The following is a 15,031-nucleotide window of genomic DNA, read 5'->3' as shown; positions in this document are numbered from 1 at the left end:
TATACTTTTTCTTAATCTTTATGATGAAAAGAATATATTGGTATGGTTTTTACCCAGATTTTACCCAAACACAAAACGTTTTCGACATCATTTGCAAAAGATTATAAAAGGTTGTCAGAAAACGTTTAAATGTCGGGTAGTATGAAGTGTATATAAAGGGAATAAAACGTTTTCATAACCTTAAAAAACATTTTTTTATAACATACTGCAAACATTTTAACATAATGTTTTTTAAGTGTTGATAAGATATTTGTCAGTAAATGTCTGTAAAAATAGTTTACAAAAATATTTTGAAAACATTTCAAAAATATTGTTGCAGTGTGTTTTCACACAAAACGTTTAAAAATGTTTCCATTATCTTAAAATAACCCGACATTTGATGTTCTCAAAACATTTTTACCTAAACCAAAACCCAAAATATAACTTGTTTAAATTTGCTGGGAACTTTGAAATTTGTATCTTACATCAGCTCCCTCTATTTTTCATGTTATTTTGGAAATCTTCAGCAACTTACTGTTTTCTTGTTTAGCATAATATAGATACTAACGACAACATAAATATGTATGTTCCAAATAATTTGGAACAGACATATTACTTAGTAATCCACGGGGGTATTTCAAATCTTTTTGAAATCCGATTAATGTTAAATTGCTATTTCAAAATATCAAAAACTGTTACATTTGATTTTTACAATTTGATTTAATGATAAAAACATCAAATAACATAAATAATTGCACACTGGAAACATCAAAATAAAAACATAAACTGTTGGCCAAAGTGTAGAGGGTGGTGGTCTGTGCCGTTTGCATCTGGTGTGTGTGATATCATAATTCTTACAAAATATTCGAACTTATTTATTTAAGAAGAAGATGTATATTTCGTTACTTCAGTGTAATTCAGTGTATTTCAATAATAAACTCGTTGTATAAAAAAGACAGGAATTTCAATTTATTCTATATGTGTCTAGTAAACGTGTTTTTTTTATTCAATGAACAAATTTAAACGAGTGCTGCATATTAGGAAAATAATGACATTATTTAAGGGCGGGTAACCTGATTGACAATCCCCCCACTTTACCTCATCAAAATGCTGATTATGGTATTAGATGAAAGCTCATATTTTTCTCATACTCATTCTCATATACTGCGCCAAAAAGTATCCTTACACTTAGAAAAAAGTCCCAATTTTAAAACTGAAAAAAAAAATTGTTAATTTATTTGCTAAAAAGATGCACTATCTAATCCTGTACATTATGACACCCCATTGAATCCTATGTGACTTCAAGAAGCAAAGTTACAAGCATTTGACTAGACAAATGTCCGGTTTTAAAAGTGACAAACTAGCCTATTAAAAATCCACAGACTAGACATCTGGTTTGAGAGTGGTGAATTCCTAATTTATGTGCGCCTTTAATTTAAAACAAAGGAAAACTGAAACAAAAGATCTGGCAAATACAATGAAAGTTATGAAAAGTACAGATAAGAAAAAAATGAAATAAAAACTTGCTGCTTTAAATAAAGCTTCATTGAAGAAACTGTATTGTCTCTTTGTTGTGCTTGATTGAATCTTTTCGCCTTGATAGGCCAGTTTGTCACTTTTAAAACGGGACCTTGGTCTAATCAATTGCTTGTAACTTTGCTTCTTGAAGTCACATTGGATTCAATTGTGTGTCATAATGTGCAGGATTAGATAGCGCATCTATTAAAAAAATAAATTTACCAAAATATGGTCCAGTTTTAAAATTGGGATTGTTATTCCGAATGTAAGGATACTTTTTGCCGCAGTATATCAGAGTCATGTTATACGTATTATGACGTCTCTCTCCTCCATTGCTTAAGGCTAATTTCGGATACATCATTTGAACTTTCTGACATGAAAAATTCAGTCACGTAACATAAATATATCATATTATATTTTACTTGAGTATGTTGAATGTTGGCCCAAACAATAAATGGCTCTCTGACATTCACCTCTTGTATTCAGTTGATGTGATCTGTCGACACTCAACACATATGAGGGCTTATGGGTAATCATCAAAAATGTGACTCAACTATACAGTGAATAGACTCAACTACTTTAGTAGTAGCGGCATTAAACGTGAAAACTAACGAGAGCATTACTGCCTATATGTATACATGCTATAATTATGTAAAAATAACAGTTTTAACGATTTGTGTGTCGTTTTATAGACATGTTTGTGTGCGTTTTTTTGTTGTTGTTGTTTTGTTGTTGTTGTTGTTTTTTGTTGTGTTTTGTTTTATTGTTTTTTGTTTGTTTGTTTGTTTTTATTATTTATTTATTTATTTATTTATTTATTTATTGTTTTAATGTTTTATTTATTTTTGTTTGTTTGTTTTTTGTTCTTTTTCTTTCTTTACATTTAAAATTTAGGTTTTTCTTTAGAGTAGTCCAAATAATTATAATAGTGTACCATAAACTTTCGCTACATATAACAAAAAATAGTTTAAAATATTTTAGACTTAATTTGCAGATAAAAAAAAGTAAAATCAGTTCACAGAAAGGTTTATACATAATTACAGTAACCATAGAAGTAGTTTATCACTGTAAATAGGTTTAAATATGAAAGTATCTTACGTTGGTGTTTCGTTTAAACTACTGGAAATATTAAATGTTGGTCACTTCATATAAGATACATCATCAGGCACCCATGTTTTGCCAAGCCTGGATAATAGCTTAGCAGGTTTATGGGTTGCTTTTCCTGCGGTACCACGAAGACTTAATAATAATCTGGTCTAAGCCTCGTCTTGAGGTGTTACTGACTTGACTCATGTCATACTCTATGCACTCTTACAAACTTGTCAAATTTGACAACGGAAACTATTCAGATGGGGGACATAACATATTTCTTCTCTTCAAAATTAATCGGATATTCTCATCAAAATGACAAGAAACTCATAAATTTGATAAGATTGCCTTGTCATTTTAAACAATGAATAGGTTATTGTCACAAATGACCCAACTTATCAAATTTGAATAGTTTGTCGTGTCACAAATGACCAAAAAATAAACAGAGATGGACTTAACAGAATCATGTCAAAATGAAATGGGTAATCTTGTCAAATAATAAGTTTGATATCATGTCAATATGAATAGTTATTAATTATTTAATGACCTCCCCCATCCCCACCCATTTCCACCCAACTATCAATTTCTTGTGTGAACTGTGGAATGTCTATTTATTGAAATGTTATAAATATTTATATTGGTTCTTTCTTTGCATGTTCTTCTCCTCTTTCTTTTTTCTTTTATTTGTAAAGTTTGTGTATTGTATGTTGTAACTTAGGGTAGTGTAAGGGGGTGCTCGCTTCAGGCCTTTGGGCCTTTTGAGCATCTCCTCATTCAAATTTTGTGTCTGTTATATATATTTTGTATGTTGATTTGAATGAAATAAAATGATGATGCATGTATGATGTTACTTGTTAAAAAAACGGAAGTTATTCATTTTGATTAGATTATCGGTTCAAAGTGATAATAAACTTAATCGAAATAAATAGTTTATATCTCATCAAAACGAATAGTTACGGGATCAAAAATAAATGAGTAGGGATTCTTTTTTTTTTTAATGAATAGTACAAATTTGGAGTATTTGCAGTCATCAGCTCGTGCCAAACAACCCGTAAATGGTGTAAATAATATTTTATTCAAATAAAATATTACTTTTGTTTCAAAACTCGCCATTTTAATACTTGTAACATTTGCAACAATATATCGTTTTGAAAGTAATAATATAAAAAATCAGCACTGATTTAAGATGTTCATTGTTTTGCTTTTAAATAACACAAAAGTAAATAGCTCTGGTTTACCCTTACAGCATGTCACGCTGGCCCTCACTCAGTCACTCCCTATTCAAATATTTAATACCAAAATAAACTTCAATAGTTAAAACACCATTAGGTCGCGTACCCCCTCCCCGCAAGACACGGGATATATAACACCCAGTTTGCGTATAATATTATCATGATATTAATATGCAGTATGTTACCTAAGATTGGATGTAACGCGATAAAAGTAAAATACATGAACTTCGATTTTTATTTCAATCACTGAAAATTCTTTCATCACCCCAAAAAGAACCTGATATTTACATTTTCCTTTATAGGGAACAAGGTGAGGGGATTATATGTATTCATTTACGCTTCGTACTCGTGAACTTCGCCTAAGCTTGGGAAATGCACAATGTTTATGGATTTGTAACATATTCCTCTTGCAATCAATTTCTATTGATGTTGTTCTTGCGGGCTTGTTTGTTTGGTTTTCCTTTGCAACGTGAACAAATATCAACCTGAAAGAGTATTTGTATATTTCCTTACTAGTCATAGTTAAGTTATTATTCCACCGTCAAAAGGGAGCGGTCAGATGTCATGTCCATTTTGTTCGTTTACCCAGCTGCGAACGGCCCTGAAGCAAAGGAGAAAAAAGTATAAAAATCTTACTTTAAAAAAGCGTCTTACTTACTTTGGAGTCTCGAAAAATCTTTCTCGGAGAGTATACCGGAATGACCCGCTGTGGTATTGAACTTGAAAACATAATATCATAAGACGAATTATTTCTAGATATTGTATATTTTTAATATAGGGAAATCATACAATTGTTTCTTATTTGTGAATATGAGAAGTTTTTGATTTTAAGTATATTGCGGTTTTTAATTTACATTTAAAATATAATGATAAAGTTGTTATTTAAATTCTTAATATATTATGTAAGACAATTTTAAGATAAAAATCACACAATCTTGAGTTTCAATTTTTTTGAAATTCGAGATGATTTTTCATGTTGAAAAAACGTACTCCCAAGGGATAATAACTCCAGTTCATTTTTTTGACAATAAGAAACCTGAGTTTCCCATGCACATGAAGATATGGGTAAACACACATCTTCAATGGTCGTGTTTTAAAAACGTGTGAATCTGTAAATTTGATCGGGATTTAACTCAACGATGAACTCTGGTTGGTGTGTATTGTTTCTGGGAATACTACGGGTTGTCAGCGGGCAGTTCGCCTCGAGCAGTAAGTTGTAGTAATATTAATAATTTTAAAGTGTAATCCAAGTCACCGGTAAATGCTGATAGAATTAGAGCAGGTCCCATTGTTTCATTGTTTTAGTGTGTCACTTTTATCGCGTTACACCCAATCTTAGGTAACATATTGCATATTAATACCATGATAATATTATACGCAAACTGGGTGTTATATATCCCGTGTCTTGTGGGGAGGGGGTATGAGACCTAATGGGGTTTTAACAAGACAATTACCTGTCAAACCATGTTTTAATATTAAATCTATAAAAGTTATATCATAATTATTGGGGTTGAGGCACGCAATTCCGGAACAACTCAACTTAATTCTACGTTATTTTGAAGTTGAGATTACATTTTAGGGTTATTGTTGAAAATGTCGGATAACATTTTTTAAACAATTCAATGCGTTCGTTTGTTGCTATACTTAACACGTAAACGAATACATCTGTTCATTCATACATAAATAACAGTAATTATAGGGAGCGTTACACTGCAAAAACAGTGTTCATAAATTAAACACTTTTCTAAACACAGTTTTGCCTTCACTGACGGTGTAAACACGTTTAGAAGTTAAATATCCTAAATATCTGACATCCATATTCTAAACATCACGTTTCTAAACACATTCTTGCCTTATAAACACTGTTTTTGCAGTGTGCATAATACTTGTATACAATTAACGCTCTAACACGTTTATACGTGGTATTTGTTATGCTATAACACGCTTATAAATGGTACCCTATGTGTTATGAATTAACACTGTCATGATATTTATGTTTGTAACGCCTACTATATAATGTTAACATATACATACGTTTACGTATAAAATAAACGCGTTGAAGTGTTTACTTAAGTGTTTATCCATCATCTCATGTCATCTGGTAAGCAAGAACTTGACACTGCAGGGCATTAATATGGGCGGTCTTGGGATTATGGGTCTTTGAGTGACATATTATTTGATATTTGTATCAAAAATTATATAATTATATCCCACACTCCAACCCCAACCAGAAATAATGAATCATGTTATCATGGTTATAAGGGTAAAAAAGAGGAAAATATGGTACGAGAGACTGGAGCAAGTGATATTGAACTTTTTATATATTGGTATATGGCAATGATAAATTATATAGATGTAGCTTAAGTCGTTTTGTCATTTAGTTTAATTAGTTCGTCTAAACATTACGGAGGTTTTTTTTATCAACCCTAACTTTTTAGAAACCATGTTACCCCTATATTGATTTACTACGAGAAAGCCCTTTAGATATAAAGGTGTTGCCATGAGTTCGAATATTTGCCTTAAAAAGATATAATCACCTTACTACACTGTTCATTTTAATAGTTCAAAATAAGTCGTATGTTCATAATAATCTTTTGAAATTGTTTATCCCTTGATCATATAAATGCGCGACAAACCTAAGTCTTAATGTAATCTTCAAGATAAGGTTGAATTTAAGTTGAAGTATTCATAGTTGTTTCTATACACCAAGCATTTAAGTTCGCTTTGTCCTATAATAAAAAAGGTATCGCAATGCGCATATGTCATGGTATAAAAAAGAGAGGAAAGATGAAAGAAAATAACTGCGAGTGAGTTGGTAGAAACCGGAAGCTGTCACAAGGTTAAGGGTATTGATGAGAGCGTGGATGTAGATGCTTAACACGATATGATCGCGACATATTATGATTTAGTCCAAAAACTATCGTAATTATTCAAAACTATTTCCAAAACATTCGGTGTTCAAAAAGGAGCAATATTTGACATCAATCTGCATTTTTGTGAAATCTGCTGAAACTGGAAGCTGTCACACCGGCTGTCTTAAGATTACCGACACTTACAGTGACTTAAGAGGAAGAAATATAAGTGCATTGTCCATATCGTGATATCTGGAGATATCAGGGTGGATAGAGACATAAGGTGCTCAACTTAATGTCAGACCACGCACAAAGGCGGCATATTGGTATCAATCATTTGTTTGAATATTTGTGTGTTGTCATGCTACATGGATAATAACTTGCAATGAAGATGGATCTCTTTGGATTTATATTAGTATTTGGAACCTTTTCATTGGTGTTCAGTCAACTTCAGTCGAGCGGTAAGTTTTATTGGTATGATCCTATGGTGTAGCCAGGGGATAATGAGGGGTTTCCCCCACCCCACCCCCATCCCCATGCTGACCGCCCTGATATTTAAGATTTTTAGGCCTTGATATGTGATTTTTAGTCTATTTTTTGAAAATTGTCGTCAACATTTTTCAAAAATTGCCTCCCCCTCATTAAGTTTTCTTTGAAGTAATTCGAGCAGCAGATATTTGTTGTTTTGATCGTTTTATAATTATTTGCTTACATAGCTGCTTTTTTGGTGTTGTCTGTATGCTTATTATTTTATTTCAAATATGTTTATCTTAAAACCAAAAATGTGTTACCATATACATGATCAGAATTCCTTTGGCTAAGATAATATTATGACTATGAGTTTTCTTTTGTTATACATCATTAGTTTGGCTTAAAACTTTCCTGACAGTTGTTTTTATCTTATAATATTTGGCAAAGAATAACCAAATTAAACTTTGACCGAAATCGTATAATATTAAGGCTTTAACACTTTTTTCTGAACACTAAATTGTACCTAGAAATGTTTTAAACATTTAAAAATGCTCAACATGTTTAGGAATTTGAAGGCTTGTCTTTCAGAATTAAACACATATCATTCGCTTTGAATTTGACACTGATCTTTAGGAATTAAAAACACATCTAGAAACATGGTGTAATTTAGTCCCAGCAAAAACAAAAACGTTTTGAAAACGTTTTAAACAGGTTATATTTTGGGTTTTGTTTTAAATAAAAACGTTTTAATAACATCAAATGCCGGGTTATATAAAGGTCATAAAAACGTTTTAAAACGTTTTGCATGAAAATACAATAGAACAATGTTTTTAAAATGTTTTCAAAATGTTATTGTAAAATATTTTAGCACACATTTTTTGCATAATATTTTGATAAAAATATAATAGAATATTTGCAGTAGGTTATCAGAAATGTTATTTATTAATGACAAGAAAACGTTTTATACCCTTTATATGCCCTTTATATAACCCGACATTTATACGTTTTCTGGCAAACTTTTCTAACCGTTTGCGGATGATGTCGAAAACGTTTTGTGTTTGCTGGGTTAGTGTTTGTACTGATTGTACAGTGTGCAATACACAAACCCATTGCACAAGCACAAGACAACTTACATCCCTTTTAAATTATTGCTGCTTGTTCGTTGCGATCTACTTTTTAAATTTTTTAGTTATGTATAATTATTATTAGTAATGTTTTATTTCTATATCTAATTTCTTTTCTGTGTTTGTTTCTTATGGCATACTGTTGCACATCCCTAATGTTTTGTTTGTTTTTGTTTGTTTCTTGGGTGTTAATTTGTTAACTTTTTTATTTGTGTCTTTCCTTTTTTATTGAATTTCATTCAAATTTGAATATAATATTCAAGCTGTCGTTTATATATTAGAATTATGGTATGCAAGTTGTGGGAAATCAGACTACCAAGTAATTTCACGTTTGAAATCCAACTCTCGTGTATAAAACTTGCTATTTTCAGTTTAAGTTTTCATAACTTCCCTCAGGAGAGCCACTTAACTTTCAGTTGATCTCAGCCGACCCTGAGGCGAAACAGTTTTATTTAACACCAAATTACACACAGGATGAATGAATATGTTATGCACAATACAATTTTTTTATCAAAGCGGGTTTCTTTTCATCAAATTTACAGTATTTTGCATTAAAAGTGTTCCCATTGGTTGCATTTAAGATTTGTTGGCCCCATAGCACCGCAATATTTAGTGACATGCATTTACGTGCGTGCGAGTGTGTTTGCTCAAGGCCTTAAAGGAAAGAACAGTTTTAAAAACGAGTCTATTATAAGTATTTTATAAGTAAACTAAAACAGCAAAATGTGAATTGAACCAGAGTTATGATAGAATTAGTGTATTATATAAAATTTAAATTAACGCATTTAGTGAATTCGTTCAAATTTCGCAACACCTCAGAATGGCTGGTCTTATTTTTGGTACAGGGTGAGTTAAAAAAAAGTGCAATAGACCAAACAATCGATATTTATGTAAGAACCAAGTTGAACTACCTCATTATTGAAAGTTTCTATAAATGCCAAACTCAATAGTCACCTTCTGTGAAAAAACGAAGTGAATCACAACTACCGTTTAATTTTTATGAGTCCTTTTGCTGTGATACCCAATTTCATTATTTGTCCACGAGGTACCATATATTTTGAATGAGAGCACACAATGCACGATAAAGGCACCAGCTCTAAAACTGACTTGAACTTAAATAGGGTTGATTTTTGCGTTATTTTGATTTTTTTTTCGGTTAAAACAAACTTTCTAACATTAATTTAAGTCCTTCATACCTCACTTGACTCCAACTTCAGTTTTTTAAATCCCAATATGTCCAACTTACTGAATATTTTGTAATTCACTCCACTTCAATTTGTACGCATTTCATTTCGACCTTTGAAAAACCCGCTTACAAATGTGTATGTTTTTGATAGAGAATAAATTAACATCTTTAAAGTAAAGGTAAAACGAAAATAACAACAAATAATGTTTCTTCTCCTTAAACAAGACAAGGGCAATAACTCTTTGGGTGCTCCGTTTTATTTCAATGCCAATGAGACAGAATGGCAGTTGTTCCAAATCTACCTTACACATTCAAATTTTAGATGTCTCTTGGACAAAATTGGGTATCGCTATAAAATGTGTCATAAAAACAAAAGGGTAAATGCTAATTCCTTGATTTTTTCACACAAGGTCACGGATGGATATATCATTTATTACATGTTTTAAAACCTAAAAGGTTCAACGCTGTTCTTAAATAAAAATGGATTCTTTTCTCTATTGCACTTTTTTACTCACCCTGTATAAGATAAATATTCATAATTTATTCAAATAAAGTAAACTAATTTTCGTGCTTCCATTACTAACTGGAAGAGCGTATACGTTTTATTTTCCCAAACCGGTACTGAGATCCTATCAGAGCAGATGATCTCTGCAAATGTCCAGTTCGAGCACAGATGCAGATACAGGGTGTCCTTGAAAGAACTGTGTCGTCGGAAACTAATTTTTTTGGGTATTTTAACGCATAAACCAAACATAACTTAATAAACGATGTTTTTATGGAATATATCAGCTATCACATACTTTTTCAATTTTGAAAAATACCGCTCTGTTTTTTAATTAATTTTTTTTTTACGAAACTACCTCATTTTCAATCCGTTCCACGAGTCAAATATCTACCAATGACAATAGACGCCTCATGCGCTGATGATGCGCAGTGATTAGCACTCTAAATACAGATCATCAATTGATATTTGAATCCGGCAAAGGTATGAAAATGAGAGAGTTTCGTAAAATTCTTTCAAGAACGGTGAGGTCAAAATTATTGTCAAAATTCATGTATTCAAGTATGTGATAGCTGATTTATTCCTCAGCCACAACAGTTATCATAGTTATGTTTAGTTGTGGCATTAAAATACCTAAAAAATTAAGTTTCTGACGATAAAGTTCTTTCAGGGACACCATGTGGACACCCTGTATCATTTAATAGCTTGCAATGGTATAGAGACTTTCGGCACACTGATGACTGGGATGAATAAATTGATCTAATTATTTTTCGTTTTTATTTTGTTTTTGTTACAGCTTGCGATTTTGACTGTAAACCTGTAAGTAATTTCCCACATTGCATTTCGGCCGAAGAAATTTGCGATGGAGAGGCAGACTGTCCCAATCTCAGTGACGAAATGGATTGTCCAGGTAAATATATTCATGGACCAAAGATTGGAAGTATTCCAAACTTGTTACCATGAATTTAGAAATGTGCCCTCTCAAGTAAAAAGGCGTATCTGCAGATAAAATAAAAAACTAATACTGCCGTTTACCCGGGGGACATGTGCCATTGAGCCAAGCCTGGTTCCAAATGTAGTACACACTCAAGAAATAGTTGTGTATCCTATTGTTTGCACTGTCTAAAATGCTTCGTTATTGACAAAATTGGCCATAAAGGTCAATCCCCCATTACAGCCTACAGTATTGACCACAACCTATGTTGTGACATTTCCAAGGTAACAAAACATCCTACATGGTTACAACTATTCCTTATTTGACTTATTTTTACATGACAAGCAATTTGAGACCAATTTCGTTCAAATTGGAGCATTTTTAAGTTTTGGCCCCTGTGTGGCCAAAAAAACTGACCACCGCCCAAAATTTGACCTTTTTGCTTATAACTCAAGAACGGTATGTCGCAGGTAGGTCAAACTATACTTTTTCTGAATCCTTGCAATGAGAGAAATAATTTGATGTGCTTGTTAACCAGATTTGAGCAACTTTGTGTTGACCTTTAACCTTGAATATGGCCGGAGTGCCGGGAAATATTTTTTGTTAACATCTTGAATGTGTTATAGGACCATACAAGGAAGCTAAAAAAGTTGGATTGGTAGAGTCCTGGGGGGGGGGATGCACATTAAAGCCTGGTAGATACCCGGCTATATTATCACACCGTCAATGAAATACATACACCCACAAAGCTCGTCAAAAGTGTTGGGACGCTTCTGATAGGGCACTGTAAATAAGCCCTGACTACACCGATCAATGATGAATGGTACTTTTTGGCCATACGCGCCTGGCACCCAATATTGATTGGAGGGCCAGGGGAGGGTTGGAATGTTGAAAAAAAGTTTAGAGTTGACACCAAAGAAACCTTCATTTCAGCAAGTAAAAAATAACTTAAATTTATGCCATAATAATTTATATTGCACGTTTTCCAACGAGGACTGCAGCTTATAAGTGCTCATAACAATGTTGTTGGCATAACTTTATTAATTAAGGTAACCTGATGCCTTCACTTTCCTGATTTTCCAATCTTGAGTTAAAGGGATCTGGAATGAGCGTTTTGAGCGTTTCGACAGTATTTTTTATGGAACATGAGAGCATCTCAGACGTATCGAATTGCATTCTGAATACGAAGCATGTCTTTCTGATATCAAATAATTTACATTTCTTGAAAATCACGATATAATACAAATTTTATGACAAATTATAAAAATTTGATATTTTTCAAATTTTTGATATATAACAGTCCTCGAAGCAAATTTTATAAATCTAATGATATATATTCTTAAAGTGTATGTAGCTGGGAGGTAAAGCCGACGATCAATTGAACATTTTGACCTTTCATATTGAAGATATGGATTTTTCCCAAAAAGACCTAATTTTTTTTTGGTGTTTTGGGAAAAAATCCATATCTTCAATACGAAAGGTCAAAATTTTCAATTGATCGTCGGCTTTTCATCCCACCTACATACACGTTAAGTATAAATCATCAGATTTATATAAAGTTTACTTCGAGTACTGTTAAATATCAAAAAATCAATTTTAGAAGGACATTCTTCGTATTCAGAATGCAATTCGATACGTCTGATGTGCTCTAATGTCCCACAATAAATACTGTCCAAACGTTCATACCCCACCCCTTAACATTACTTATTTTTAAAATTTAATTCGTTGTTATAATCGGAAGAGTTGAGGCAACATGTTATGCCGAACTTCTAAGTAAACCCAACAAACAGTGTTTCTAAGTTTACAAGTAAGCCAGTACACAGTACATGAAATACTCTGGGGGCACTTCCATAACGGATATGCATCATGTGTCTATGGATAGACCCCCTATTTCAAACCGGCTTGTACACAATGACCCCCTTTTTTGTGTGTTTGTCCTACCTAATACCCAATGACCCCCTTTAAAACAAATCAGGTATTCAATGACCCCCCCCCCTTTTTTTCTATTTCCTGCTACCCAATGACACCCTTTTTATTCCCAAAGTTAAGTGGTATTTATTTGTGTTCTCCTCAAGAAATAATGGGATTTTTCAAATTAAATCATCCAATTGTTACCGGTAATTGATTCAAGTTCCCAAGGTGTCCAAGTTTCTTTTTCGCAGTTTTGGCACTTATTTATGTGTACTCAATGACACCTTTTGGGCAATATTGTACCCAATGACCCCAATTTTACAGTTTGTTACCCCAATGGCCCCCTTTATTTAAAGTGTCATACCGAATGACCCCATTTTTATTCAGATTGTGTACTGAATGACCCCATATTTTTGTAATTGTACATTTCACCTGAAAGCCCCCTACTTTTAACATGGCCGAGGCACATCCCTGCCATTTCAGATAGGGAGTGCTTCCCCGGGGAAATACTACATTTTAATTGGGGGGGAGGTAAATTTTCCTAATCAGTCTTCAGAAATAAACGGTAGTATCTAATGGTTATTTACATGATTAACATAGAAACGTCAATTGATTTAATAAACGAGGAAAGTCCCTGCATGTGGTGGGAATGATACATACTTGTAATATGGTTTTCTCATAAAAGCTTATTATACATTTCGGTGAACTTCAAGAGTGCGTGAACAGATTCAGTTCAAACGTCATGTCACTTTCAATTCACATTGGCACTTGCACAAGCCACATGAAACAAAAAAAGAACAGAAAAAAGAAACAGTTTACGCGTCACGTGAGTCATACAAATGGTAGAGAATGTTTCAAACACAAAAATTCAAGAGACGTTTAAGAAATGTATGGCTTATACTTTCTTGACTTGCAAATAGACTTTGATGTACATTTTTATCTTGCTGAATGTAATTTCATACCAATATTGTTTTGGTTAATATGGGCAGGCTTCTTAAAGCCAACAAATGTAAAAATTTATGATAAATATACCCCAAATCGTGAACTTTCTGTCAAATTTGTTTAAAAAAAGGGATTCAAAAATCAATTATAGATGGATAAAGGTCTACTTTTATGAAGATTTCTATTGAAAAGGTCTGTATTTGGAAAATCAGCTATGCCAAGAAATTATGCTGGCTAAGGACCTGTATGGCCTCCACTGTGTATATGGTCGGTCCAGATCTACCCCCGGTATAGCATACAGCAGTACATGCTGAGGTAAAACTTTTAATGAGAGCAAAGGGTGGATCTACGATTAGCTTAAGTCATTTGACGTATTAAACCACGCGCGATTTATTTTATACCTGATGAAAAATTCTAAGGGGGTTGGTGCACTCACCCCTTCGTAGGATAATGGCTAATTTGAAATATTACTTTGATGTCCTACAAACACATCAAATGTGGCTGAGAGGTTTTTTTTAATTCAAAGATATCCAGTATAAGTTCGTTTATTTGTTAATTATTTACGTAAAAAAAAAACAAAGAAAATATGATAGGTATTTATTACGAAAATATTTGTTTTACATGTCTGTTATTGTAACGAAGAAATCAAACACGACATGCGCAGAGCAAAAGCTTAACGATATAGGTGTTGGGTGATTTTTAGAATATTCTGGATACGGAATAACCGGGTACAACAGTATAATAGTCCGTGAAAAAAAATCAGTAGTTGAACTGACGTTATGTGAAAACGATTCGTTATTTATTGGTTCGAATTTCATTCAACTGACGACTATTGAATTATATTTCTATAGGGGGTTAAGTCACAGTACTTTTTAACTTACCATTAGCAAATATATTCTTATCAATATAATCCAAAAAGGTTCCTTTATAATATAAAAAGTTAAGCCGTATAACTGTAGGACAAAGGTCATTTTTATACAATATTTAAGGGATCAAAATATGTTTTGACTCGATAAAGAATTACCGTTTAGTGAAATATGTTCTACTATTATAAGCATTCAGTGTGGTATTAAGTTTTATACCATGTTGTGTGCGGTAATCGCCAAAGATTACGATTGCACTTTTCACGACATGAGTTTTTCTATTGAAATGTTCAGTTTCTGAAGCTAAATTTAGTCATCGAGCATAATGACTGAACTTTGGCTAAGGGGGTTGCCTTTTTCGGAAGGGCGTTAGAGAGGTCTTGAATATGTCGGTGACTTGAGTTAATTTTTATAACCTCCTATCGTGG

This window comes from Amphiura filiformis, chromosome 14 (assembly GCF_039555335.1).
Source record: "Amphiura filiformis chromosome 14, Afil_fr2py, whole genome shotgun sequence".
Classification (NCBI taxonomy): domain Eukaryota; kingdom Metazoa; phylum Echinodermata; class Ophiuroidea; order Amphilepidida; family Amphiuridae; genus Amphiura; species Amphiura filiformis.
The sequence above is the reverse complement of the archived record's forward strand: the minus strand, read 5'-3'. Positions refer to the sequence as shown.